Source organism: Narcine bancroftii, chromosome 4, assembly GCF_036971445.1.
Source record: "Narcine bancroftii isolate sNarBan1 chromosome 4, sNarBan1.hap1, whole genome shotgun sequence".
NCBI classification, from domain to species: Eukaryota; Metazoa; Chordata; class Chondrichthyes; order Torpediniformes; family Narcinidae; genus Narcine; species Narcine bancroftii.
The window spans coordinates 208987469-209013746 of NC_091472.1; the positions used below are offsets into that span (position 1 = coordinate 208987469).

The 26278-nt window shown below is 45.1% G+C and overlaps 1 pseudogene; it reads right to left on the bottom strand.

Annotated features, from left to right (window-relative positions):
• On the bottom strand, positions 1 to 26278 carry LOC138761537 (zinc finger protein 432-like; annotated as a pseudogene).

The window sequence follows — 26278 nt, forward strand, 5'->3', positions numbered from 1 at the left end:
CATATGTAACCTACTCTAACAAAGCTTTCCCAATTTATCTCCCAAAAACTTATCTATATACTCTGTCACAACCCGCTGGTGGGTCAGCAGGTGGGAGGACTGTGTGAAGCTTTTACTGCACTTGGAGCAGATGAATGGTTGTCACTGCTGTGAATCTTCTGATGACTTTGCAAGTTTGATCAGCTGGTGAACCCCTTTCCGCACACAGGGCAGATGTGGATCCGCTGGTGGGTCAGCAGGTTAGAAGACTTGGTGAAGCCCTTCCCACACTTGGTGCAGTTGATGGGCCTCTCCCCAGTGTAGACACACTGGTGCTTCAGCAAGCTGGAGGACTAGGTAAAGCCCTTCCTACATTCATAGCAGATGAAGGGCCTGTACCAGAGTATTCCACAAGATTGGACCTCTTGGTGAACCCCATCCCGCATTCGGGGAAGGAGAAAGGCCTCTCCCTGGTGTGTACCTGCTGGTGGGTCAGCAGGCTGAAGGACACGATGAAGTCTTTCCCTCATTCGTTGCAGATGAACGGCTTCTCCCCGGTGTGAACCCGCTGGTGATTCACCAGGTGGAAGGACACAGTGAAGTCCTTCCCACATTCATTGCAGATGAATGGGCTCTCCCTGGTGTAGACCCGCTAGTGGTCAGCAGTGAGGATGATCCGGTGAAGCCCTTACCGCATTTTGTTGCAGACGAATGACCTCTCCCCATTGTGGACCCACTGGTGGGCCAGCAGGTTGGAGTGCTGGGTAAACATCTTTCTGGATTCAGGGCAGGTGAATGGCTTCTCCCCGGTGTGGACCCACTGGTGCTTCACCAGGTGGGAGGACACAGTGAAGCCCTTCTCGCACTTGGGGCAGGTAAAGGGACTCACCCAGGTGTGGACCTGCTGGTGTGTCATTAACTGACTCAACCTTTTAAAGGTCTTAACACAGTCGGAGCACCGAAATGGATTCATGGCTGTGGGGATGAGAGGATGTAACCAGGGGATAAACTAATACAGTCCTGCCCCAGGGTGCACAGCGCGTGCTCAGCCTGATGAAGGCTCCCAGAGAGCTGGGCAGCATGTTAAATCAACACCAAGGCAGGAACTAGGGCCAGGTCCTGGGAAGAAGTGTCCTCTAGTTGGGTGTTGCAAGTCTCGGAACTACAGGAGTCCTCCGTTCCAGGACCCAGTGCTGCGCTCTGCTCCCTGCTCCCAGCACCTGCTGCTCAATTGCCTTCAGTCCCTGTGAAGCACCGGGAGCTTTAGGGAAGCTCACATACACGTGATACCACTTCCCGAAAACATGCACATTCCCTTCTTTCACTCGTTGATGGAGCACTTTCTTGGCCGAAGGGGTTTCTGGGTAACAGCCATCACCATGAAAGGCATTGAGCAACTGTCTTTAAATAAAGCTGTTCCCGGCCCATGTCTCCTAAATCAATCTTCCAGGGTGCGATTGCTATGATGGATGAAGCACGACCACCCATCAATGCACAGAAAGATCCCATCAATGATGACGATAATGATGGTTTTTTTAAAATGTTGAATGAGGAATGAATATTCCAGGATTATTTCCCAGCGACTCCTAGGAACAGATCAGCAGTGAAGCCAGGATTTGAAATTGGAGGAGCGAGAGCACATGAAAAAGGTGAAATGTGGGGTGGGCGGTGACCGGGGGCTTGGGGTGGCATTGTCCAGAGGGTGGGGAGAGCTGTCCAGAAGATGGGGGTGCTGTCCATGGGGTGGGGGGACCAGACCGAGGGAGTGGGCACTGTCCAAGGGTTGGGGTGCACTGTCCAGGGGGTGGGGGGCGGTGTCCGGAGGTGGGGTGCCCCTGTCCAAGGTGGTCGGGGGCCCTGTATGGGGTGCCCTGTGGGATGCGGGGACACCGTCCAGCAGGGTGTGGGGCATTGTCCACAGATGCGGGGTGCTGTCCAGGGAATGGGGGATGCTGTGTGGGGTGCTGTCTGGGGGGGGCATGCGGGATGTTGTCGGGGGAGGATAAAGGACGCTGTCCAGCAGGGTGCAGAGCGTTGTCCAGTGGAGTGCAGGGCACTGTCCGGGGGATGGGGATGCTGTCTGGAGGGTGCTGGGTGTTGTGTGGGGTGCTGTCTAGCAGGGTGCGGGGCATTGTCCGGGTTGGTGGGGGACAGTCTCGGGGGTGGGGGACGCTGTCTGGAGGGTGCAGGCGTTGTCCGGAGGGTGCAGGGCGTTGTCCAACGGATGCAGGACACTGTCTGGGGGGGTGGGGTTGAGGCTGTCCAGGGGGTGCGGGGCACTGTCCAGCAGGGTGTGGAGCATTGTCTGGGGGGTGTGGGCTGCTGTCAGTGGGGTGGGGGACACTGTCCGGGGTTGGGGGACACTGTCCGTGGAGTGGGGAATGCTGTCTGGAGGGTGCAGGGCATTGTCCGAGTGATGTGGGATGCTGTCCGGCGGTGGGGGATGCTGTCCTGGGTGCGTTGTCCAGGGGGTGAGGGACACTGTCCAAGGGGTGCAGGGTGCTGTCCAGCAGTTGTCCAGGGAGTAGGGGACGCTGTCTGGGGGGTGCAGGGCAATGTCTGGGGATGGGGATGTTGTCCGGGGGTCGGGGCTTTGTCTGGGGGGTGCGGGACGCTGTCTGGGGATGGGAACACTGTCCAGGGGGGGCGGGCTGTTGTCCAGGGTGTGCGGGACGCTGTCCAACAGGATGCAGGGCGCTGTCTGGAGGGTGCGGGGCATTGTCTGAGTGATGCGGGATGCTGTCCGGGGGGTGTTGTCCAGGGGGTGGGGGACACTGTCCAGGGGGGTGCAGGGCCCTGTCCGGGGTGTGCGGGGCATTGTTAGGGGATGGCAGATGCTGTCCAGGGGGGTGGGGTGTTGTCCGAGGGGTGCGGGACGCTGTCCAGCAGGATGCAGGGTGCTGTCTGAGGGGTGCAGTGTGTTGTCCGAGGGAATGCGTGGCGCTGTCCAGTGGGGTGCAGGGTGCTATCCGGGGGAAGCTCTCCAGTGGACCGGGTCCTGTTCCCGGGGGGGAGGGGGGTGGCATTGTCCAGGGGGATGGGTGCTGTCGGGGGAGGATAAACAGGTAGCTGTCCTGGGGGGGTGCTTGACCACGACCCCCTCCCATAACAAACACACCCCCTCACTGCCCCTCCCATTCGCTCTCCCCTTGTGGAGGCCAAAGCCAAAAACATGATGGTGCCCCCCCCAAGCCGAGCTCTCATGAGAAGTTGGCGTGATTTCCTGTGGACACCCCCCTTCACCCGCTGGCTAATCCTGGCCCTGCCCCTTGGTGTTGGGTCATCAACACTCCTCCCCCCAGAATTTATGGACATTTTGAGGCCCCCTGGGTTGGGGCTGGCATCCCACAATGACCATGAGTGTGGGCCTATTCCCTGCGGTCCCTGCCAAGTGGAGATCAGGCCGATAGACAAGTCCTTCTCCTCCAGCTGATCAACAAACTGTTCACCAGGACCAACAACCCATTTCCTCCAATTCCTGTTCCCGCTTTTTCTTCCATCTGAAGTCAACTGGGGATCTTGTGGCATCTGAAATGTATGTGGCACATCACGTGACTAATGATCATCCACACAACTCAAGTTTGCTTTCCTTCCTTTTCGAGGATGTGTCTGGAAGCTCATTGAGAATTGCTCGTTCTGACGAATGGCGTTTAATAAGTGGCTCACCCATCCAGCGCTGCCCAAATTCACACATTTAATTGTACAATCGCACAGGCACTTCTCGTGGATAACAGGGGGGTGGATTTACAATGAAAGCTACATGTCCGCGGCATTAGGAAATCATTCGTTGGCTCCCCAAAGATGGCTTGTTCCATTTTACTTCGCCTCCACTACATTGAATGATTCCTGCAGCAGAGTGAACTCGGATGCTCTGCCAGGAAGGAGCGAATATGCGGTTTTTGAGATATTGAACCCAACAGGTGTTGTTTCAGAAGCACCTGTATAAACACAGAGCCATTTTACTTCTATCTGTAAGGAGTTTGTATGTTCTCCCTGTGTCTGTGTGGGTTTTCCCTGGGGCTCCAGTTTGGTCCCACCATTCACAATGTACTAGAGATGTAGGTTAATGAGGTGTAAATTGGGTGACACAGACTCCTGGGCCGAAATGAACTGTTACCATGCTGTATGCTTAATTTTAAAAAAATAACTTTAAATTGAGATTCTGGTATTGAGTCCAAGACACACCAGTCCTGGAGAAACTCAGCAGGTCATATAGCACCTGTAGGAAGGGGAACCAAGGTTTCGGGCCTGGGCTGGTTGAAGAGTGGCGGTCTGTTTCATGTTGTGTGACTCCATAACACAGGGCAGGGATATGGAAGCCATCGCCTCAGTGAGGCAAGTGTGGGATGTATTTGTGGGCTGAGGGTAAGATGGGAGGAGGCAGTGGCAATGGCGCCAATACCGACAGACCACCTATGGCCTGAATATGCTCATTCTTTATCAGTCAAAGGCTGCAGACTCCGGGTTTCAAATGGAAATGTTTTATTTGTCATAGATTCAAAGCAGTAAACTCTAGCCCAATCACAGGGATTGCCTACATCAGCCATGCCCAGTGACCAGGATTCAGTCCTGGGCACCATGGGCAGCAACAGTGACTGCAGAACCCGACACCTGGCAGCCCCTGGTGAACCTGCCTTTGACCCGGCCACTGCTATGGTTAAAGATTCAACCCACAGCACATTTAAACTTTCTCCTCAGTGTGAACCCGCTGGTGTCTCAGCAGGTGGGATGACTGAGTGAATTCCCTCCCGCACTTGGGGTGTCGTGGGTTTTTGATGTCCAAAATCGGGTCAGGCAACACAGAGAATTCCTGAAAAGTTAAACTTTTATTTGCAATAAAGGCTGAGGCCGTCAGAGAACAAGTCACTGATCACCCGACAAACACAGCGAATATCCTCTTTTTATGTTAGAACCTTGACCTTGCTTGCTCAATCCATCATGTCCCTTATCTCAGCTGCACACCAATTCTGAACCTGCCACCATTGTTTCTTATTTATTTCTTATGGTGACTTGCACCACGTGCTTCATCTATTATCTTTTACTCCTCTATCAGAGTCTCGTCTTGTGTTTGTCTCAGCTTTCCCCCTCTTATTTTCCAAGACATCATAGTTTACTAATTGGAAACATATGGGTACATAGTAAGTAACAAGTAATCATTTGAAAGTATAGAATAATACAAAGTAAATATTAAAGTAAATGTTTAAGAATACAAAATAAATGTTTCCATATATTTTCCATAGGGGCAGGTGAAGGGCCTTTTGCCCGTGTGCCCCCGTTGGTGTCTGAGCAGGTTGGAGGACTGGGTAAAACCCTTTCCGCACTCGATGCAGGTGAACGGCCTCTCCCCGGTGTGGATCCGCTTGTGTATTATCAGGTCCGAAGAGTAGGTGAAGCCCTTCCCACAATCAGGGCAGGTGAAAGGTCTCTCGCCTGTGTGCACCCGTTGGTGTCTGAGCAGGTTGGAGGACTGGGTGAAGCCCTTCCCGCATTCAATGCAGGTGAACGGCCGCTCCCCAGTGTGGATCCGCTGGTGTATTATCAGGTCTGAAGAGCGGGTGAAGCCCTTCCCGCACTCAGAGCAGGAGAAGGGCCTCTCGCCGGTGTGGATGTGCTGGTGGGTCAGGAGGTTGGAGGACTGGGTGAAGCCCTTTCCGCACTCGGTGCAGACAAACAGTTTCTCCCTGCTGTGGATCCGTTGGTGGGTCAGCAGGTTGGCCGACTGGGTGAACCCCTTCCCGCAGTCGGTGCAGATGAATGGCCCTTCCTCTGTGTGGACCTGACGGTGCCTCATCAGGCTGGAGGATCGAGTGAACCCTCTCCCGCACTCGGTGCAGGTGAAGGGCCTCTCCCCTGTGTGGACCTGACGGTGCCTCATCAGGGAGGAGGAGCGAGTGAACCCTCTCCCACATTCGGAGCAAGTGAAGGGCCTCTCCCCGGTGTGGACCTGCTGGTGCCTCATCAGGCTGGAAGAACGGGTGAACCCCCTCCCACATTGGGAGCAGGTAAACAGCGACTCCATGGTCTGAGCCTCCTGGTGTCTCATCAGACTGGATGACAGGTGAATCCCTTCTCACAGAGGGAGTGAAAAATGGCCTCTCTGCAGCAGTGCGATTTTGCTTCTGTCTCATTAGGTTGGAACACACAGCAAATTATTTATTTCCCAAATAAGCCAGACTGAAAACGTCACTTTTAACTGTGGAACTGGATCAGGCTGATACTGTGACGTGGGTTGTGTGCATCTTGCTGCCCCTACCCGTCAATCTAGAGTTTGTAGCCTCTTCCCAAATGTGAAGCAGACGGTCAGCTCCCATTCCATGGTCAGGGGTGAGTGTTTACTCTGGTGCTGAAGAATTGACTAACGCCAATGCGTCGGGAATTGCATGGGAGACTGCATATGCTGGCCCGAATCTGAGGTGAAGACAATCTGATGGAGGAACTCAGCAGGAAGAGAGATATTAGCGGGAGAAGAAGAGTGGTCGCTGTTTCAGGTGGGATCCATCATCCAGTGTCTGACCTGATGCTGGGTTTGAGATTTCCATATATAAATCCGCTCCCTGTAAAGCATATTTTAAATAGGTCATGTACAGATACAAGACCACAGAACACGACAGCACAGAAACAAGCCCATCAGCCAAGCTTGTCTGTGCCAAACTATTATTCTGCCTGGTCCCACTGACCTGCACCTGGACCATCGCCACCCCCCATCCCCACATCCTTCCTATCCACTTATCTGTCCAAATTTCTCTGAAATGTCAAAACCGAGTGCACATTCACCACTTCCTCTGGCAGCCCGTTCCACATTCTCACCACTCACTGAGTGAAGGTCCCCTAATTATCCCCCTAAACATTTCACCTTTCACCCTTATTAACCCATGCCCTCTGGATCTTGTCTAACTTATCTCAGTGGAAAAGGTCTGCTTCCATTTACTCCATCTAAACACCACATCATCTTATCCACCTCAATCAAACACCCTCCCCTCATCCTTCAACCTGAGAAGGTACATTTTAATCCTGATGTTGAGCTGTGCTCTTGGTCAGAACTTTGTCCTTCTGCAAACCTGCTAGTGAAAACTTCAAGTCCCGATGGGTTGCTGAGAGATTCACTGTTCAATTTTCAATTAAGAGACACAACATGGTAACAAGCCTTTCCGGCCCACAGGCCCGTGTCACCCAAACACCCAAATATATCACCTGGGCGTGGCGCAGTTAGTGTAACGCTGTTACAGCACCAGTAGTCGGGACCTGGGTTTGCATCGGCCCTGTCTGTAAGGAGTTTGTTTGTGCTCCCCATGTCTGCGTAGGTTTCCCCGAGGGCTGGGGTTTCCTCCCACTGTTCGAAATGTACCAGATTGGGTGTAATTGGGTGGCACGGGTTCATGGGCCGAAATGGGCTGTTACCGTACTGTTTGTCTGCAAAAAAAATCAACCTACAAGACCCAGACATTTTCGAAAGGTAGGAGGAAGCTGGAGTGATTCCATGGACATTCAGTGACCTGTGGAACATAGAACACTACAGCACAGTACAGGCCCTTTGGCCCTCACTGTTATGCCAACCATAGATTCCTTCCTAAAAAAGGATTAACCCTCCCTATCCCATAAGTCTTTATTTTTCTTCCATTCATGTACCTCTCCAAGAGTCTCTTCAATGCCCCTGATGTTTCAGCCTCCACCATCACCCCGGCAAGGTATTCCAGGCACCCACTGTGGAAAAAAAATGTCCCCTTATGTCTCCCCTAAACTTCCCTCCCTTCACTCTGTACAAATGTTCTCTGGTGTTTGTTATTCCTGCCCTGGAAAACAGGCACTGGCTGTCCACCCCATCTATGTCTCTTATCTTGTAGACGTCTTTTAACTTTTCCCTCCATCCTTCTACAATCCCGCTGTTAACCTTGCCCCATAAGATTAATATTCCAATCCAGGCCACATCCTGGTAAATCTCTGCACCCTCTCCATAGCTTCCACGTCCTTCCGATAATGAGGTAACCAGAAATGGACACAACACTCTCATCGTGGTCTCACAGGAGATTTGTAGAGTTGCAACAGGACCCCTCCACTCTTCAACTTAACCTCGCTGTTAATGGAGCCCAGCATCCCATCGACCTTCTCAACTATCCTATCAACCTGTGTGGCAACATTGAGGGATGCCTGGATTTAGACTCCAAGAATCTGAAGCAAAATCCAATCTGCTGGAGGAAGTTGACGGCTCAAGGGGCTTTAGTGGGAAGAGAAGAATTGTCAATATATGGAGTCCGAGCCCTGAGACTAGTGGGTCTCAACCTTCTTTCTCCCACTCACAAACCACTAAAAGTAATCCGTTACTAACCACAGAGCACCCATGGCATCCAATGTAAGGGATACTTAAAGTGGGACGTGAGTGAAAAGAAAAAGGTTGGGAACCACTGCCTTAGACTCTGCCTGAATGTTCCAGTGTTTCTTGCTTCTTTTATATATTCCTTATTTGTACTTTGTATCAGTTCCAACTGTAGCCGTTACCTACCATGGTTTGGATCCCAGCAAGGTCTGCAGAACTGAATAGCCACAGTTCGCCGTCCGCCTTCCCGGACTCCGTCTGCTGAATAGCAAAAAAAAGCGATGGTTACAGAGGGATTAGTAAGGGATTGCTTTGTTACCCATAATCCCCCACACAGCTGGAACCGCTCTGCCAGTGCCAGGGATATCACTGCAAGGTTGATGGTACAAAGCAGGAGAAGTCCCCAGAGCTCATGTATGACGACCATGGGACAGGAAGGGTTCTCGCAGCAACCCACAGCATTGCATCCACCCTGCAGCACTGAGGGCTTGTTGACTCAGTCTCCGTGCTGAAGGAAGCTGTTCCCCTGCGCTTCCTTCCTCCTTGCCAATTGTCAGGGAGGCTCATACTACCCATGCATGTGAACTGCCTTCCAGTGTCTGCATCTGGTCTCAGAGCATGTGCCCTGGTCTCCTTCAGGAGCTACTGAGCATCTGCAGGGTCCCAGCGCTGTTCGAGGTGTAGGCTTCACGGAGCATGTCTAAGGGTTTCATTGTGTGGTAGAATGCGATAAACAGTCCCAATGCAATTCATTATCACGTCTGTACAGGTACAACCAGATGTAACAGCATTTCTCCAGACCACAATGCACGTGCACATGCACAACAGACATATATACTGTAAGGTAAAAACATCATGAGATGGGACCGGAGAAGGAGTCACCCAGTACTAAGGAGTAACAGAATGCAGATGTGACCTTGTACACTCAAGATAAGCTTTGCACTAACAAGAATGATGTGCAGCAGACTAACAGAGAAGGATAGCAACAGTTTATTCATTGGACAATGTAATGGTATGATAATTTACTAAGTACGTATCCTGAGGTATAAAAAAAACACCACTTGCTGATAACGGCAGAATGCGCCTTCTCCAACTAACACTGTTAGTTGCAAGTGTTACAATCCGGTAATAAAGAACAAAGAACCTTGATTTCGACTCAGTCTGGTGTCTGACTCACTCATTCATGAACAAAGCAGACCTAACAATACCCACACTTACCGAGTGACTTATCATGGACACTCAACATCTCCTCACTTGTCAGGAAGGTCCAACAGTGACTGCACTTCCTGAGAAGACTGAAGCAGGAAAAGCTACCGGCCACCATTATGTCAACCTTCTACAGCACCTCTAATGAGAGATTTCTGGTGTCACAGTGTGGTACAGTTACTGCAGAGAAATGGATTGGAGATCTATAAGAGCGACAGAGAGGACCACTGGAGTCTCCCTTCTCTCCATTGATGCGATTACCGGGATCATTGCCTGAAGGGGACGTGCAAAATCACTGAGGACTGCTCGAGTCGGGGAAGAGATAGATGAGGATCAGAGCTAGTACCACCAAGCTGAGGAACAGCTTCTTCCCACAGGCACTGAGAATGCTGAATGACCAAAGCAGTGGTTCTCAACCCTTTTCTTTCTATTCACATCCCACTTTAAGTAATCCCTATGCCATAAGTGCTCTGTGATTAGTGAGGGATTGATTTATTTTGAATATTTTATTTTTGGTTTTCCAACATATCAATTATGTATCGTACATAAATAGAATAAAGTAATCTCCTTACAGCTTATACATAAAATGTTTTCTTTAAAAAATACAAATTTTTCATAAATATGAAATATACAAAAATATAACAAATATTATTTAAACATATTGGCTAAACCAAACTCATCAGATAAAACAAAATTTTCAACAATAAACCTTCTTTCACCTCCCCCCCATCACTCCCCTCCCTTTAACACAAAATATAAACAAATACTTTGTCTTTCCACCCACTGCCGGAGCTTACAATCTAACTTCTTGTTAGAAGATCTAACATAGAGGGAAGGTCATGAATTTACAGGAATATTATTGTACTTGTGCACCAACATAATTCAAGTAGGGTTGCCAGATCTTGAGGAATGTATCATATTTGTTTCTTATGTTATATGTGATTTTTTTTCCCCCATAGGTATACAACTATTCATTTCAGATATCCATCATGCCAAGGTAATCGGTGTGCTTGATTTCCATGTGACTGCTACACATTTCTTGGTCACCTCCAGAGCAATCTTGGTGAAAGATATTTGAAATGCTCTGTTTATTACTAATATCTATAAATTTCCCCAACAAATAAAGTTCCGGGTTCCATGGAAGGCTAATTCCAGTAATTCTTGTTAAGACCTCTGATATTGTTTGTCAGGAAGAATGAACTTTCATACATGACCACACAGAATGAAGAAATGTTCCTTCATCTATTTCACATCGGAAAAATCTATCTGATATTTCTGGCTTTGATTTATGTAATATTTGTGGGGTCAGATATAATTGATGCAAAAAGTTATATTCCCAAGACTATGCCGGACATTAATAACCGAGCTTATCCCATCTTTACACCATTCAGACCAAGAACTTTCTGCTAATATTTACTTCCAATTCTGCTTCCCATCTTTCTCTTGATCTATGTAATGCTGGCTTTTCCCTTCCATTTGTAGGGCACAATATATTCAGGTATAAATTTGGGTATAATGCCCCTCCACAATGTGTGTTCCAATTCACTTGCTCTTGGGGGTGAGGGGGTCATATAATTTCCCCACATTTCTCTCAGAAAAGCCCTTAGTTGCAAATAGCAAAGGAAAGTGCCATTCAGGATTCCATAGAGTTGCTTCATTTGCTGAAAAGACATTAAGATGCCATCTTTATAGCAGTCCACAATATGACCAATCCCCTTTTGTAACCATCTATTCCCCACTATCATAGGTAACATCGGGTTATTGCATAATGGCGATCTTAATGAAATGTCAGTTTTCTTTCCTATGTTATCATTGATATCGTGCCAAAGTTTTACCAAATGAATCAATATGGGGTTTGAAGTCTTTTTCCTGATTCATTTCAAGTTCCATTTATAAATAAAAATCTTTAATCACTGTTTCATCCATTTCTCGTAATCACATATGTGCCCATTTTGGTGGGTTTGTATCGAAGAAAGATCCCAAAAATCTTAACTGTGCACCCAAGTAATATTTTTTTAAATCTGGGAGTCGCAGTCCCCCTAGTTTATGGTCCCATGTCAACTTTTCCAATGATATATTTTTTAAATATTTTAGTTATTCAATGTATATGTCAAGAATTAAGAATATTATACCATAAGTACATAATAAAATGTTAATAAATATATGCTGAAACTATATAAATACTAAAATCTAAAAAGTATTAAAAAAAAACTAACCCCCCTATTGACCCACCCTCCCCACTAAACAAATCTAATCCCAAAACTAAAATATAGAATATTTCATTGTTGGACAATTACAAATAATTAATTCAGATTGCGTCAGTTGACCCTCAAAAACATCATAAGGTTATTATTCTTTTATGGAAAACTTCACTGATAAATAAAATAAATTAATAAAATTATAATTTTAATTTATTATTTTAGCATATGCACTCCAAATTTGCAAAAATAAAGAATATTTATCTATTAAATTATATGTAATTTTTTCTAAAGGAATACAGTTTGAATCTCAGCGTGCCATCTATCTAATGTTAATGAAACATCAGATTTCCATGTTACAGAGACACATTTCCTTGCTATTACTAAAACCATCTTAACAAACTTTAATTGGGAATCTGATAACAATAATTTAACAGTAACATTTTCAAAATTTCCTAACAAAAGTATTCAGGATTTAAAGTAAAATTCACTCCCGTTATCCATTGTAGAAATTTACTGATAGTAACCCAAAAAGGGTTGACCTTTGAGCAAGACAGAGTGAAGGAAAGTTCCAATTTCTGTTCAACATCTAAAACAAAAATCCGATAAATCTGATCCCCATCTATTCGATTTCTGAGGAGTAATATACAAATTATGTAAAAATTTATAATGAAGTAATCTACATTTGTCATAACCTCTTTACCAAAATTTTGCCAGTTTTGTTGATCTATTATCATGTCCAAATCTCATTCCCATCTTTCTTTTGAATTAAACAAACCTACTTTATGTGTCTGTTCTTCAATATGCAATTGAAATAAATTTTTTAATCATTCCATCAATCATAATTTGTTCCAAATTTGAAAGAACTTTTAAAATAATTTCCGGTCCTAGTTTCTCTCTCAAATAAGCCCTCAGTTGAAAATAACAAAATAATGTATTATAATGTAGACCATATTTGATCATTAATTGATCAAAAGATAATCTATTATTATCATAACAATCCCCCAAATTAGAGATTCCCTTGTGATAGCATATGTTTAAAAAAGGATTATCTTTTGAAAAAAATAAGGGATTAATTCGTGGTGTTTTTAATGAAAGAATATATCCATCAGTTTCTAATTTAACTTTATTTCAGATATTCAACAAATGTTTTAATATCAGAGCTTCCTTGTCTATTACATTAGATTTACAATCCCATTTATAATTAAACTTGTCTGATTTAACTTCTTCTATCTTACTTAATTCAATATCCACCCAGGATGGTCTAATTTTAATGAACATAAAAACTAAAAATCTTAATTGTGCTACTCTGTAATAATTTTAAAATTGGGAAGTTGTAATCCTCCTTGTTCATATTTCCTTGTTAATTTTCTAATGAATTTCTTACCATCTTTCCTTTCCAAAGATATTAGGTAAAGTTTGAAATAAATATTGAAGTTGTGGAAAAATATTAATCTTAATTCAATTAACTCTCCTAATTAACGTAATTCGTAAATTTACCCATTTCTTTAAATCTTTTAAGTATTGGAATATAATTGAATTTCTATAAATTTTTCAATTTAGTATCAATAAGTATACCTCAATATTTAATCCTATCTGTCCATTTAAAACAAACTGGTTGTCTGCATATACTGCAATCCACTGAAGAGGTACTGGGCTTCTCCTCCAAGAAAAACGAGGACTGGTTTGACGACAACAGCCAGGAAATCCAGGAGCTGCTGGCAAAGAAGCGAGCTGCCCACCAGGCTCACCTTACAAAGCCGTCCTGTCCAGAGAAGAAACAAGCCTTCCGTCGCTCATGCAGCCATCTTCAGCGCAAACTCCGGGAGATTCAAAATGAGTGGTGGACTAGCCTCGCCAAGCAAACCCAGCTCAGCGCGGACATTGGCGACTTCAGGGGTTTCTACGAGGCCCTAAAGGCTGTGTACGGCCCCTCACCCCAAGTCCAAAGCCCGCTGCGCAGCTCAGACGGCAAAGTCCTCCTCAGCGACAAGATCTCCATCCTCAACCGATGGTCAGAACACTTCCAATCTCTTTTCAGTGCCAACCGCTCAGTCCAAGATTCCGCCCTGCTCCAGCTCCCTCAACAGTCCCTAAGGCTAGAGCTGGATGAGGTCCTCACCCAGGATGAGACATATGAGGCAACTGAACAACTGAAAAGTGGCAAAGCAGCAGGTATGGATGGAATCCCCCCAGAGGTCTGGAAGGCTGGCGGCAAAACTCTGCATGTCAAACTGCATGAGTTTTTCAAGCTTTGTTGGGACCAAGGAAAACTGCCTCAGGACCTTCGTGATGCCATCATCATCACCCTGTACAAAAACAAAGGCGAGAAATCAGACTGCTCAAACTACAGGGGAATCCATTGCAGGCAAAATCTTCGCTAGGATTCTCCTAAATAGAATAATACCTAGTGTCGCCGAGAATATTCTCCCAGAATCACAGTGCGGCTTTTGCGCAAACAGAGGAACTACTGACATGGTCTTTGCCCTCAGACAGCTCCAAGAAAAGTGCAGAGAACAAAACAAAGGACTCTACATCACCTTTGTTGACGTCACCAAAGCCTTCGACACCGTGAGCAGGAAAGGGCTTTGGCAAATACTAGAGCGCATCGGATGCCCCCCAAAGTTCCTCAACATGGTTATCCAACTGCATGAAAACCAACAAGGTCGGGTCAGATACAGCAATGAGCTCTCTGAACCCTTCTCCATTAACAATGGCGTGAAGCAAGGCTGTGTTCTCGCACCAACCCTCTTTTCAATCTTCTTCAGCATGATGCTGAACCAAGCCATGAAAGACCTCAACAATGAAGACGCTGTTTACATCCGGTACCGCACGGATGGCAGTCTCTTCAATCTGAGGCACCAGCAAGCTCACACCAAGACACAAGAGAAACTTGTCCGTGAACTACTCTTTGCAGACGATGCCGCTTTAGTTGCCCATTCAGAGCCAGCTCTTCAGCGCTTGACGTCCTGTTTTGCGGAAACTGCCAAAATGTTTGGCCTGGAAGTCAGCCTGAAGAAAACTGAGGTCCTCCATCAGCCAGCTCCCCAGCATGACTACCAGCCCCCCCCACATCTCCATCGGGCACACAAAACTCAAAACGGTCAACCAGTTTACCTATCTCGGCTGCACCATTTCATCAGATGCAAGGATCGACAACGAGATAGACAACAGACTCGCCAAGGCAAATAGTGCCTTTGGAAGACTACACAAAAGAGTCTGGAAAAACAACCAACTGAAAAACCTAACAAAGATAAGGGTATACAGAGCCGTTGTCATACCCACACTCCTGTTCGGCTCCGAATCATGGGTCCTCTACCAGCATCACCTACGGCTCCTAGAATGCTTCCACCAGCGTTGTCTCCGCTCCATCCTCAACATTCATTGGAGCGCTTTCATCCCTAACATCGAAGTACTCGAGATGGCAGAGGCCGACAGCATCGAGTCCACACTGCTGAAGATCCAGCTGCGCTGGGTGGGTCACGTCTCCAGAATGAAGGACCATCGCCTTCCCAAGATCGTGTTATATGGCGAGCTCTCCACTGGCCACCGTGACAGAGGTGCACCAAAGAAGAGGTACAAGGACTGCCTAAAGAAATCTCTTGGTGCCTGCCACATTGACCACCGCCAGTGGGCTGATATCGCCTCAAACCGTGCATCTTGGTGACTCACAGTTCGGCGGCAGCAACCTCCTTTGAAGAAGACCGCAGAGCCCACCTCACTGACAAAAGACAAAGGAGGAAAAACCCAACACCCAACCCCAACCAACCAATTTTCCCCTGCAACCGCTGAAACCGTGTCTGCCTGTCCCGCATCGGACTTGTCAGCCACAATCGAGCCTGCAGCTGATGTGGACATTTACCCTCTCCATAAATCTTCGTCCGCGAAGCCAAGCCAAAGAAGAAGAAAAGAAGAGAAAGATGAGTTCCATTACTTAATTTTTATCCCAATTTATCTTTTATCCTGAAATTTTCCCATAATCTAACAAATGACTATAAAGTCTTGGTAATGATATTTGTGGTTGAGTAAATAAAGTAATACATCATCAGCAAATAAACTAATTTTATGCTGTATTTTCAACCTCGTAATTCAAAGATCCATGTTCTTTAGCCCTTCTCATTGCCAAACCAAGTATCTTCTCTCTATCTTGATAATTTAAAAATCTGATCAATGTAGACTGATCAAATCAGTGCCGGATTTAGTCGAAGTGCTCTATGGGCTCCCTCGATCAAAATTTTCTCTTCAACGTTGTCTCGTCCAAATATTTGTGGTATCCAATCTTCAAATAAAATGAATTACATCTTATCTTCAGATATTCCAACAATTTTAAGATTATTCCTTCTACTATAATTTTCCAAGATATTGACCTTCTCCAACAATTTTTCATTCATAAAAACCAGTAACATTTCTTTCTGCAATGCGTTGGAATTCTTCATGGTCGTCTTGAACTCTTTCTTCTAATTTATCAACCTTTTGTAAAACATTTATTGATTTGGTTAGATCAATTTCAACTTTTTGTATTTCTCCATTCGCGCTTATCAATTTTAGCCTCATTTTTATCCATTTTTTTTCTTTAAAAAGTTTGTCTTGCCTTTGAATTCTTCTTGTTCTTTTGTGTTTGTATCTTCCTCTTCACATAAAATTACTAGGATCATCTTCCATACCAGGTAAGTCCTCTTCTTCCTGTAGAGCTGGAGCACTGGATTGGTCCTTTAAGAGGGGTGAAGACTTTTTCCCTTTAATTTTTTCATCCACAGTGTGCATGCATGACTTCTCACAGATGTGCAGTGTGGAAGTAACTTTCAGGATGACACCATCTTTGAGGAGAGCCACAGGGATAGCTCCATGGGATGGTCCCTCTCCAAGTCTTTCTCCAATGGGACCAGGAAGAACTCCAGCACCTGGTTTCATTGAAGAGGTAGGCCCAGGTTCTTTTTCTTTCCTTGTTTTTCTTTCAGAGTAGTGTTTGGAGTTTTTTTTCTTTTCAGTGGAAAGACTTTAAAATAATGTTGATAATAAAAACTTTATTAATTTACACTTTTTAAAGTCCATGGGAGTCATAAGGGAGCGCTGCATTCCCTATGGCATCATGTGACCTCTCCCCTCCAAAGCTATTCTTGGTACTTTATTATTCTACAGGAATTGTCTAACTAAATTATTTATTGCCATAAAAACTTTTTTTGGTAGATGCTTTGGTATCGGCTGAAATAGATATTGAATTTTCAGCATTATCTTCATTTTAATATATTAACGTTCGGGGCCAGTCCTTCCATTTTTGTAAATCTTATTCTATTTTCACAGCTTGGGGGGGGGGGGGGGGGGGGCGGAGAGAAGTAATTCAACTTATACAAATTATTCAAATTGTTATCAAGCATAATTCCCACATATTTAATCCCTTTATTTTTCTATTTCAGCCTGCTACTTGTTTTATATCGTTCATAGTTGTGATTTGTTAACAGTAGAATTTCACTTTTATTCATATTTTCTGCATACCCTGCTACTCTTCCATACTTTGTTAAAATTTCCTGTAGTTTCTCCAACGATCTCCTGGGTTCAGAAGTGCACATTAATATATCATCAGTAAACAAACTCATTTTGTGTTGATCTTGACCGACCTTGAAGCCTTTAATTTCAGGATCGCTTATAATTATTTCTGCTAATGGTTCTATGGCCATAACAAATAAAGCCGGAGAGAGCAGGCAACCTCGTCTGCTTGATTGGCTTAATGGGAACAACCCTGAAATTTGATTATTGGTTATTATTTTTGCTTGTGGTTTTTGATACAATGTCTTGATCCAACTATGCCCAACTTTTCCAGCGTTTTGAACAGAAATGGCCATTCGAGTCTGCTGAATGCCTTTTCTGTGTCTAATGATATTCCTATGTTAGGACCCTGTCTTGATTGGGCTAAGTGTATTATATTAAACAACCTTGCTAAATTATTTGATGCTTGTCTACCTTTAAGGAATCTCATTTGATCTGCATGTACTAATTTATTGCATTTATTTTATAATCAATGTTTAATCGAGATATTGGTCAATAAGAAGTTGTTTGGAGTGGATCTGTTCTTTTTCAGCAACATAGTAATTACTGGCATTAAAAAAAGAGTCCGGTAATGTCTGTGTTTTCGCTGCCCGTTTTATTACATCCACGAATAGCAGCATTAACAAATCCTTAAATTCTTCATAGACATGGAGTGGAAACCCATCTTCGCCCAGCTTTATTAACTTGAAGAGTTCTTAATGCTTTCTCAATTTCTCCCCTAGTGAAATATAACTCCAGTTCCTGTCTATCATTATCATACAGTTATGGGAGCTCCCACAGGAATTTTTAATTCCTCTATTTCCGTCTTGTCTCCCGGTGAATCGGATCTGTATAATTCCTTATAATACTGTCTAAATGTTTCATTTCTTTCTTTCTGGTTATAAATGATTACATTATTTTTCTTCTGTAGAGCATTTATTGCTCTTGCTGATTCTTCAGCCTTCAGTTGCCATGCCAATATTCTCTCCTACTTCATAGAATTTGCTTTGTGTTTGATATGATCTTTCCTGCTCTGTATGTTTGTAAAGTGTTATACTGAATGTTCTTGTTTTTCAAGAATGTCTTGCTCCCCCATTCTTTGTTTTTTTTTCGAATTCTCCTATTTTTTCTCCAATTTATTCACTTCAGCATTAAACTCCCTTTTGATCTTTTTTTGTAAATGAAATGACCTGTATCCCATAATCAGAAACCTATGTTGATCCTAAGTTCGTTTAACAAAAATTTCAATCTGTTGTCTTAAAAATTTTTTTTTTTTTTTTTTTTAAATCACCCCCCCCCCCCCCCCCCCTTTAAACATTATGTTCAATCGCCACCTTGTTTCTCTGGTGTTTGTACTTTTAATGTTAGTGGTGGATGATCCGAATGTAGTCTAGGTAAGTATTCCTTTATTTCTACTATCTTATAAACTCAACAATAACAAAAACAAGTCTATTCTTGTACGTGAATCATGGGTTTTTGAATAAAACACCTTGTCTCTTCCTGTGGGATTAGATTGCCTCCATAAATCCATCAAATTTATGTCTTTCATATATGAGAGAGTTAACGTAGCCACTTTGGCTCTTGTTTCTGTTCTTGCTGACTTAATCAAGTATTGGATCTAGACAGAAATTAAAGTCCCCTCCAATCAATATATTTTGCCTTCCCTCTGCCGCTGATTAAATTTTGCAGTTTACCATTACATATCTGCCCGCTTGATCTTTTGAAACATTCTCTATAAGAATTGGAACATTCTTATTGATTAAATTTGCCATTCCTGCTGCTTTTGAAATAAATGATGAAGAAAAGACCTGCCCCACCCATAGCTGTTTTAATTTATCATGTTCTGCTTTCTTTCATAAGATGTGTTTCCTGGAGAAATACCATATCAGCTTTCAACTTTTTTAAATATGTAAGTATTCACATCCTCTTGCTCGACCCATTCAAACCATTAACATTATAACTTATAAATTTCAATGTCTTATCCATAGCAGGATTTTGTAAATTCCATGCAAATAAATAAAGATGTAAACAGTTTCATGATCTGTACCCTCTCATTAAAAATAATGCAGCCTCCACTCTGGCGGTGACGTGGACAGGAAGTCCCTGAGGCTTGTGGAAAAAAGCCCGCGGAAACCTCCAAGAATGAAGAAGAACCCTACCCTAAAGTGCCATCTTTAAAACTAAACTCCCCTACGGACATCATTACTCCACTTAAGCCAGAGTTTGAACCTTCAATACCTTCTTTTCATTTTCCGAGCCCTCTGAGAGCTGTAGATAGGATGGAACTTTGACATTTCTTAATATAATTAAGATGACCTTCACAAAAAAACTGTACTAGCTCCTTAAATTATCTTATTTACATCAGTTTTTCTTTACACAGTCAACATTTCTTGTGTCTGCTTTTTCTCCTCTTCCTCTTCATCATAATTGTTGAATGAAACTCTTCCTTTATTTTAAAATTTCTATTTGCCTTCTGAGATTTCCACTTTCAAAGTGGCTGGGTATGACATCGCATCTTTGACGTTCTTTTCACGGAGCTGCCGCATGACCGTGTCAAACTCTCTCCTCATTGCTGAAGTCCTGAAAAAAAATGATCTCTGTATTGTCCCACTTTATTGGACAGTGGGTATTTTGTGAATGTTCAAATGCAACTCTGTCTTTGAAACTTAACAGCCTTACCAGAATGGGTCGAGGGTGGGCTTCACCCATTTTCCTCGGTCCAAGCGCTCAGTGAGCACATTTAATGTGGACATGGTTACCGAGTTCATCAGGGCAAAGGACATGAGGAATCCAAGTTTCAAAGAACTTCACAGTATCTCTGCCTTTGACACCTTCTCTCAGGCTGACTATTCTCACATTGTTTCTCTGACTGAAGTCTTCCACATGATCGATTTTGTCTAAGAGTAATTGCTTCTCTTTCACCCATTGTTGGGCTTGTTTTTTTTTCAGGTTTTCAATCTGTTCATCAGGTTTACCGAGATCTCTCTCAGTGCCAACCATCCTTTCAGATAAGTCAGTTATTGTCTCGCCCATTTCCTTTACTGAATTAGTGAGCTTTCTTGGCATTTTCAACACCCATGAATCGTTGACCCAGTCCTTCGAATTCTTGAAAAGCGTTTCCATCTCTCGCGTTGGCAAAGAAGTAGAGGCAGTTTCTCCCGCACAATCTGTTGAAGTAGTTGGTGAAGCTGCAGCTTCTTTTATCATTGATGTTGATTTTTTTTACTTGCGATCTTCCAATCATCTACTTCAAATGTTAAATACACACTTTTTTCAAGCAAAAATTCTAGCTTAAAACATCTATGGGTCATCTTTTAACACTTCTCTTGGGGAGCTTAGAAAAACGCATCTGCTCAGCCAGTCAGGATGGCCACGCCCCACTAGTAAAGGATTGCTTAAGGTGGGATGTGAGTAGGAAGAGAAGGTTGAGAACCACTGTTACTGAAATATTTTGCTTGATAAAAAATTGTCATTGGCCCATTTACTTTAGAGTTCTGAAACCATGCACATAACGAGTCAATGAGGGACGATTTAAATTCTCTTTCCACTCATACCATCTTAAACAATCCCTTACTAATCACAGAGCATCTATGATATAGGGAATTCTTAAAGTGGAATGTGAATGAAAAGAGAAAGGTTGAGAATCACTGGACTAAAGGAACTGCTTACACGAACCATCTGAGACTCAGAAGCTAAGCAGGCTCAGGCCTGGTCAGTACTTGAAGGGGAGGCCAATGAGGAACACCAGGTGCTGTAGGTTTCAGTGAGAGGTGTTAGACAAAAGTGGCAACTCTCTGCCTTATGGTAGACAAAAGTTAAAGAATTTCATGTATGTTACATTCTAAAACATAGGATTACATGACAATAATGAAACCATTACCTTTACTCTCATACATACAAAACAATATTTGTTTATTTGTTTAAATGAAATTTTTGTCCTGCACATGCATTATTTTTCGTATGTTATGTCTGACCGTGTGCCTGCGTGTTTTGCACCAAGGATCGGAGAACGCTGTCTCGTCAGGTTGTCCTTGTACAACCAGATGACAATAAACTTGACTAAAAAAATCCGAGACACTAGACACAGCTGGGAGTCTGGAGCTAAACTCCATCTGCTGAATGGTCAATGTTTTCAGCCAAACCACTTTATCAAGTCTCAATGTGGGGTTCAGGCCTGAAACGCACACAATTATTTTTCTCCCACTGATGATGCCTGAACTGCTGAGCTTCTCCAGCTCCCAGGATCTTTGACCCACTTCCATCAGGTAGAAGGTATCAGAGCATCAAAATCAGGGCTGGCAGGCTTCTTCCTGCAGGTTAATGCAGATGAACACTACCCTGTTATCAAGTAAATTTCAAAATATTTATACATATTCCTGTCTGGGGGGCACAGTTAGCATACTGGCTAGTGCAATGCAGTTACAGCACCAGCAATCGGGACGGGGGTTCAAATCCTGCACTGTCTGTAAGGTGTTTGTACATTCTCCCTGTGTCTGCGTGGGCTCTGGATTCCTCCCACTTTTCTAAGTATACTGGGGTTTGTAGGTCAATTGGGTGGGATTGAATCATGGGCTGAAAGGGCCTGTTTCCGTGCTGAATGTCTAAACTAAATTGTAAGCAACAAGTTCTGTACATTTTTGAAAGGTAGGAGGAAACCTCACCACCCAGAGGAAACAGATGCAGACACGGGGAGAACATATAAACTCCTTACTGACAGTGCTGGATTTGTACACTTTGTTGGCCCCACCAGGTGCTAAGCCAACAGTGCTGCCATAGGGGGTGGTATCTTTCACAGGAATCTTTTAGCATAGATCCCGATTGCTGGCACTTAACAGGGTTGCACTAACCCTGTCGCTTAATCCAATGGGCAATTCACAAGAGAATTCTTCCCTCAGAGAGCAGTGACAATATGAAGTCCACACTCACAGAGAGTGGCTATTCTGGCTTTGGAGACAGTACCTAGAAGGTGAACCAGGATGATTACAGTGAGAAGGGAGGGGGGAGGGATGGGAAGAGTTGATTGAGTAGCCTCAGTCTGTATTGATTAGAGTGTCTGGGTGATAATGTGGTAAAAGCAAATTTACTGATGACACTAAGATTCCAGAGGGATATGCGCCAACTGGAAAAATGGGCCAGAAAATGGCAGATGGAATTTAATTCTTGCATTTTGGAAGGACAAACCAAGGTAGGACATGCACAGTAAATGGTTGGGCACTGAGGAGTACAGAGGAACAAAGGGATCTAGGAATACAGATACATCATTCCCTGAAAGAGGTTTGTAAAGAAAGCTTTTGGCATCTTGGCCTTTAGTAAATCAAAGTTCTGAATACAGGAGTTGGCATGTTATGGTGAGGTTGTTTAAGACATTGGTGAGGCCAAACTTGGAGTATTGTCTGTGGTTCTGGTCACTGAACTACAGGAAGGATTTCGGTAAGATTGAAAGAGTGCAGAGATTTACTAGGATATTTCTGGGTCTTCAGGAGTTGAGTTACAGGGAATGATAGAACAGGTTAGGACTTTATTCCTTGGAGCGTAGGAGAATGAGCAGAGATTTGATAGAGGTTTACAAAATTAAGAGGGGTATAGACAGAGTAAATGTGAAATAGGCTCCTTCCTCTAAGATTTGGTGAGACAAATCCAAGAGGATATGGCTTTAGTGGGAAAGGTTTAAGGGGCACATTAGGGGAACATTTTCACTCAGAGAGTGGTGGGAGTGTGGAACAAGCTGCCATCAGATGCGGTAAATGCGGGCTCACGCTTAAGTTTTAAGAATAATTTGAAGATACAAGGATGGGAGAGGTCTGGAAGGTTATGGAAAGGGTGCAGGTCAGTTGGACGGGTGGAATTGTTTCATCACAGTCTGGATGGGCCAAATGGCCTGTTTTCTGTGCTGGTAGTGTTCTCGGGTTTTATGGATGAGGAGGGGTCTTATGGGGACGATAGGATCGGATTTTTTTTTCAAAAAATATATTTTATTCACAATAAATTATTTACAATATAATAAAACTCTTCCAGATCTTTTACATTCATAGTGCCAATTATATTGATACATTCTCATCATCGTACACTTCCTTCTCTCCCCGCCCCTTTACCGTCCCTCAACCTCTGCTGGTTGAGGGGCTTCCCCACAGTGCCTGTTAAGTGGAGGACACTAGACTCTGGTCCTTCCTCACAGTGCCCTCCCGTTGGCAGCACCGTGTCAAAACATCCCTCAGCATGTACTCCTGCTGCCTGGAATGAACCAGTCGGCAGCGTTCCCTCAGCGACAGCTCTGTGTGCATGTACTCCTGCTGCCTGGAATGAGCCAGTCTGCAGCGTTCCCTCACCGATGGCTGTGTGCTGAAAGACCAAAAGGTTTTGGGAAGTCAAAGAGTGCCGCACACTGAGTTGATGATCTCTAGCAGCACTGGGTGTCGGACCCCATGTGTCCCCAGGAACTGCCCATAGATCACGCTGCTGCTGGCGATGAATCCTGACAAGTACCCTTGCATCCTTCTCCACACACTCTTAGCGAACCTGCATTCATCAAAAAGGTGGACGACTGTCTTCAATTGACCGCAGCCGTCCCAAGGACAATGTACATGGAGGGTGAAGTTCCAGTTCTACAAGAAGGATCTGACTGGCAGGGCTCCTCTTACTGTCAGCCAGGTCAAATCCTGGTGCTTGTTTGTGAGCCCTGGTGATGAGACATTCCATCAGATGTCCTGGACAGTTGGCTCAGGGAACCATCCCACATGATCTATCAAGTCCTTATCTCTCAGAATCTGCAGAATGTTCCATGTTGACCACTCTCTGATGGCCTTGTGGTTGAAGGTGTTGTTCTGCAAAAATATTTTCATTAAAGGAATGTGTAAGATAAGAGCAGGTACTTGTTTCCACTGGCAGCTGACGCCAGAACTGGGGACAGGGCCTCAAGATACACAGATAATGAGCACAATGCAGAGAAGTGCTGGAGAAACTCAGCAGGTCACAAAACATCCACAGTAAGCGATTGCTAATTTACATTCTGGGCCTGAGCCCTTCTTAAATATGTCAAAAATCAGGCAAAAATGCAAATAAGGTGGGGGTTGGGGGGGGGGGGGAGAAGAGAAAAACAGAAGAGCATTCCAGCAGGGTGAGGTGGTTGGGGGCTGGTATGGAGCAGAAACACAGACAGGATGTGAGACACAAGGATGCTCCCAGTGTGGCCCCAGCTGGACTGAATGGCCTTGTCTTTGTATCTACATTGAGTGTATTTTATAGAGACACAGTTTTCAAACAAAGCTGTTTTATTTGGTCCAGATCCAGGACATGAGATTCATTTCCTGTAATTGGGTGGCATGGTTAGTGAAAAGTTATTAATCACCAACGACCCAAGATCGAATCCAGTCCTGTCTGTAAGGAGTCTGCACGATCCCCCTGTGATTGGGAGGTTAATTGGGCAGCACAGGTGTCAACTGTGCTGTAATGTTAATTTTATTTTCAATTTAATCAGCATTACTAACATTGAGGGAGAGCATCCATTCTACCAACCAACCAACATATTAAAAGAGTCACCACTCCCCAGACACATTTCACCAGATTCAAGGACAGTTCCTTCCCTCTGTTATCAGACTCCTGAATGATCCTCGTACATGTTGTTTTTACCTTGTACCAATTGATGTCCCTGCAAATGCACTCTTGCCCTGTGACTTATTTGCTGGACTATGTACAGGATGTCTAGCTAGACTGCTCCAAAACAAACTTCCTCACTGCAAGTTTGTACATGTGAAAATAAACTTGAACCTGATCACAAATTGCAAATTGACAAGACCTGTTTGGATTTGTTGCCTCAATGACCACAAAACTTCAGTCCCTCCTGGTGTTTGAGTGAGTGATGTTTAAATATTCCACATTCTGCAAACTTTACGTGTAAACTCATTGGTGTTTCAGCAGGCTGTTCGACTGGCTGAACCCTTTCATGCACTCGGAGCAGATGAATGGCTTCACCGCAGAGTGGACCTGCTCCTGGGTCAAAAGGGTGGATGATCAGGCGAACCCCTTTTCGCACTGGGGGGCAGACAAATGGCCTCTCTCTCCAGAGTAGACCTGCTGGAGGGTCAACTGGGTGAAGCTCTTCCCGCACTCGGGGCAGACGAAAGGCCTTTGTGAATCCTTTGATGGGTCAGCAAGTTTGGTCCTCTCTGAAGCCCTTGCCTCACTCGGGGCAGGTAGAGGGTCTCTCACCGATGTAGACCAGCCAGAGTATCTCAAGGCTGAACCTGTTGGTGAAGGCTGCGTAGTACACGACGAAGGTGAATGGCTTTTCCTGGTGTGGATCAGCTGGTGCCTCTGGTCAGAGATCTGGAAGAAGCCCTTCCCACAAGGGGGCAAACGAATGGCCTCTTCCTGGTGGGTAAGCAAGTTGGAGGTGCGGGTGAAGCCTTCGCGGCACTCAGGACAGGTGAAGTGCGTCTCACCGGTGTGGACATGCTGGTGTATCCTAAAGATGGACCTATTGTACCTATGTATTTATTTGTGTTTTGCTTCAGTCCCGACTGTAGCCATTACCTACCAGGCTTTGGATCCTGGCAAGGTCTGCTTACAAGGTCTGAGAGGGATCCCCTCCCCCCTCACTCCTCACTCCCCCTTCCCCCAACCCCCTCTCCCCCCCCCCCACCCACCCCATCACCCACACACCCTCCCCACTGGGGGTCCTACTGCTGCCCCACCCATCCGTGCGGCCAGGACCCACTCGCTGCCCAAGGCGTTGTCAGGTACCCTTATCCCTGATTCCAACCACCCACCCACCTCCCGTGTGACAGGAGGCGCGGTCCCTGCCTCACCCCCCTCCCCACTTCCCTTACCCCATCGGCCCTACTGTCGGGGTACAAGACCCCGGCCGGACCTCGGTACCGCTCGACCCCTCCCCAAGGCCACACTCACCCCCCGGCAGCACCGGCTTCACCTCAGGGCAGCGCGGCTCCAACCGACCACTCGGGATCCGGGGAAAGTCTCACTTCCACCCGCGGGTCCAGGCCGCGGCCTCTTCAGTTGACCGGCCGGTTGCTGAGGAAACGGCGCTCAGAGACGTTCATGGTCC